At 34.5% G+C, this 3,816-nt stretch overlaps 1 long non-coding RNA gene across 1 annotated transcript; it reads right to left on the minus strand.

Annotated features, from left to right (window-relative positions):
- Positions 1-1,384: 1,384 nt before the first annotated feature.
- LOC141723729 (uncharacterized) lies at positions 1,385-3,816 on the minus strand. The gene is made up of 3 exons (XR_012576347.1): positions 3,697-3,816; positions 3,425-3,521; positions 1,385-2,402 (listed from the first exon to the last, which is right to left on the minus strand). It is a non-coding gene; the product is annotated as an uncharacterized LOC141723729 (long non-coding RNA).

A 3,816-nucleotide genomic window follows, 5' to 3' on the forward strand; every position in this document is an offset into this window, starting at 1 on the left:
GAGATTTTATCTTTCAAATTTGATGATCTCGAGAAGATCTGAATGCAAACATATATCTGGGTCTCCCTGATTGATCGATCGATCTCCATCATCGGGCAGAAACTGCTGAATTGGTGGACTAAATATGGACATGGACGCCACCTTCAATGTAACTGCAGCTAGCTAGAGTTCTAGACCCAGTCTTTTACATGTGTTTATACTTTTTACATGTGTGTCAGTGTGTATCCACACATATCTACATTTACACGCAGTTTCCTATATTCATCTATAGCTTGGAGCTCTATAGTGGTGAATGATTTTAAACTTTGATCGACCTGGGAAGTTCCTGAAATTTGAAATTGGCTTGAATTAAAATCCCACAAAACCTAACATATGACTTTCCTCATACATGGTGTATATTATTTTTACTTGCGGGTTTGATATACAGTATAAATTAACACTTGTTAAATGGAACATAATTAAAAGATATATTGAACATGACCGTAAACAAACCTAATTATTGGTTAAACTCGTCAAAATTAGTCAGGTTCAAACTTGATATGATATAGAATATGAATACGTCCAACATTTTCCGTTCGATATTTTGAACGAATCAAATCGAATCAAACTTTAAAGGTGTTTCGCTTGTCTTTGATACGACTTCGATTTGTTTTTGAGTTAGATCATACTTTTTATGCTTTCGGAATCAAATGATCTGTATTTTAACGATTTTATATGATATGAAGATGTTAAATATATGATCCTATTGGGACGTTTTTCTAACACCTTAAGATTTTAGATAGCTGGTTACTCAACAGAAGATATATAAGATAAAGAATGAAATGACTTCTATTTCAACTGTTTCATATATATTATCCAAAGACATGTAATTTGAAGAATGGAACATTCATATATATTAAATTAATGAATTTGAAGTAGAATTTAATTTGTTTAGACAAGAATTTTTATAAAATGAATGAATCATTAGCATTTACCTACGAAATACTACATATTTCAATTGATTCTTCTCCAACTTTTTTTATGAAAACGATTCTTCTCTAATTTATTAATTCAGATCAAATACTAACGTAAGGGTTGATGAATGTAGACAAATATATGTTTGATTAGTATAGTGAGTCCAATGCCCCGAATAAACCGTCCATATATCTAATTGATTGCACACTAATAGTAAAGTAGGGGTGAATTATGTGAAATAACAATTCTATTCCATACTCCAATTTCAACTTTGTTCTGCCACTAGAATACTGTAAAATGTAATATTTTATAAATTAACAATGTTTTGCCAATTGCATGCAATATGTATAGTTAATACTCCATGGAACTTTTGCTTGTACACTAATCCCAAAAATTGTTTAATTACTGTGCGCCCAAAGAAGCTATAGTCTTATAGAGGGAGGTTGTCCAGAAATCACATAATGATGAATCAACAAGGTTTATAGACCAAAAGGTCTAATTGGTTTGTAGCCAACAACTAATACATGTTCAACAGAATAAACAGGCAAGACATGGTGGTCTAGGCTAGCTACAAGAGTACTCCATTTGAGACCTTGAATCCCTAGCTAGACAACACAACTAACGAAAACAAATACTCCACAATGCTTAGGAATATTTATATAGCTATCAATATAATAGCTATATATACATGGGTTTATGTAGGTTTTATACATTTATTATCCCTCAGATCGATCCAAAGATACAAAAACCCTAATTATATGGGTTATGATAAATAAGAGCTAAAGTACTGCCTCTCCTCCTGCATCCCCTCCTCCTCCTCCTCCATCAATATTATTGACATCTCCGGTAGAGGTAGAGTTGTCGAATGAAATCAAATTCCATGGATTTGAATTATAAGCAATTGCTGAAGGAAATGAGAAAGTTGCACAAGGTGTTTGATGAATATTAGTACCTACATTGGGTGATCCTTCATTGAAATTTCCAATATTGTGCCTTGTTGTGCTAATGATCAAATCTATAGGCCTCTGGCGCGGCGAAAGCAAGCTGATTCCTTGAGGTAAAGGAGGCAAAGCATCGCTCCAAGCGAAGCGAATTAGGTCTGTGTTGGCTGCATCAAGTTCCTTTTGAAGCCTCTCAACTTGTCTTTGGAGATAAGAGATAGCACCAACACAACCGTATACAGGATCTCTCACACGGGCCTCAGCTTCATAGGCAAGAGAATTTACCGCGTCTTCTCTTTGATGAGGAAGGAGTTCATTGAGAAGCTTTGTCACGTTACTTGCTCCGAAGATCTTGTGGACATTAGCAAACTTTTGAGGCTCTTCGGGTGGAAAATAAGGGGCAAAGATGCAACTAGGCATGCATTTTCTCCTCAAGAACTTGCACGCAGCACATGGTGAATTGTATGCAATTGATGAAGCCATTCTTAGCTACGTACCTTGCCTATTCTAAAACCAAGTAAACTATCATTATTTTACCATGTACCATATGATAATTATATTTGAAGTAGTACATATTTGTTAAGAATTAATCTGTCATGGTAAGTTCAACCCGTAACACCTTGTGGTTATAGGAAAGCTGGTAACTTAACGATTTTTTTTAATTAAGTCATCAGCAAGGTATATAGTACTAATTGCTCTATATATCTATCAGTCACTTTGTTTTCTGTTTTCTACTCGTTTCTTGAAGTTTATGTGACTTTAAATAACCATTTCCCTTGCAATTAAGGAGGTTAAAGAGTGGGCGTGCACGCACACGCCCTAACCTACAGGTCCTTCTCTGTTAGTGTGTGTTAATTGGGGACCAATTTAACTACACATGTATATATATAGCTTCAAAATGAAGAATATTGTTAGGAGTTTCACAAGTGTGTGTTTGTGTGTGTGGAGCTCTGTTACCTAATTAATTTTGTTTCAAATTATTTTTTTTTCAAAAGAATTGGTTATTACACTGGTAAGATGTGGACGTATAGTATAATGATTGTAATGGGTAGACTTTGTAGAGACTGGTAGAGATGGAAGATTTAACAGTTTGCGTCTATCAGTTATTATAAAGTAATGATACATCCTTCTGAAATTTGCAGGGTCATGATGAATATATATTGGATCTGACTGTATATATAGTTTTCCAATAAATATGTTTTTTTCCTCCTGCACGGAGTAAAACATGGTAGTATTTATAATATATCAACTACTTATATATGGAACATCCATTTATCTGTCATAAATATCATTCCTAAATAGCAAAACTGTAAAACCCTAGATTACAGACTGTGCAACTCACAGCCATTATATCCCCCCTTTATCTTTTTTAAGGACTGTGTGAAATAGATGGAGAACTAGAGGGAGGGAGGGAGAGAGAGAGAGAGAGAGAGAGAGATTAAAGGACCAAAGATGCTTTTTGCTTCTTTGTGATCTATATATTTGAGGTCTTTTTCAGGTGGAGAGCTAACAAAAAAAAAGAACAGTACCTTTCCCTTTCTTTTGCCAAAATATTTAGTAAAGAGCTGCTAGCTAGCTCAGCTCTTTGATTAAGAATCCCTGCTACTCAAATATATACAATTTCAGCTGCAATTTAATAGAATCAACTAATTAATTAGCAATTATATAAACAATCTTATAATAATAATAAATATCTTTAAGTAGTTACTGTCAGTGGCAGTAGCTACTGGTATTATGAACCCTTGAAATTAGAGAAAAACCCTAATTTGGTGGAAAAGAGAAAGAGGGAGAGAGAGAGAACCTGCAGTAGTAGTAGCTTGAAAACGAGTAGACTAACAAAAGGTAAATAATGAGGGAATGAGGGGAGGAAGAGATAGCCTAAGGGAAGAGAGGCAAAGAGCATTTAGTGGAGGGAGAAAGA

The sequence above is a fragment of the Apium graveolens genome, chromosome 5 (assembly GCF_009905375.1).
Source record: "Apium graveolens cultivar Ventura chromosome 5, ASM990537v1, whole genome shotgun sequence".
Taxonomy (NCBI): domain Eukaryota; kingdom Viridiplantae; phylum Streptophyta; class Magnoliopsida; order Apiales; family Apiaceae; genus Apium; species Apium graveolens.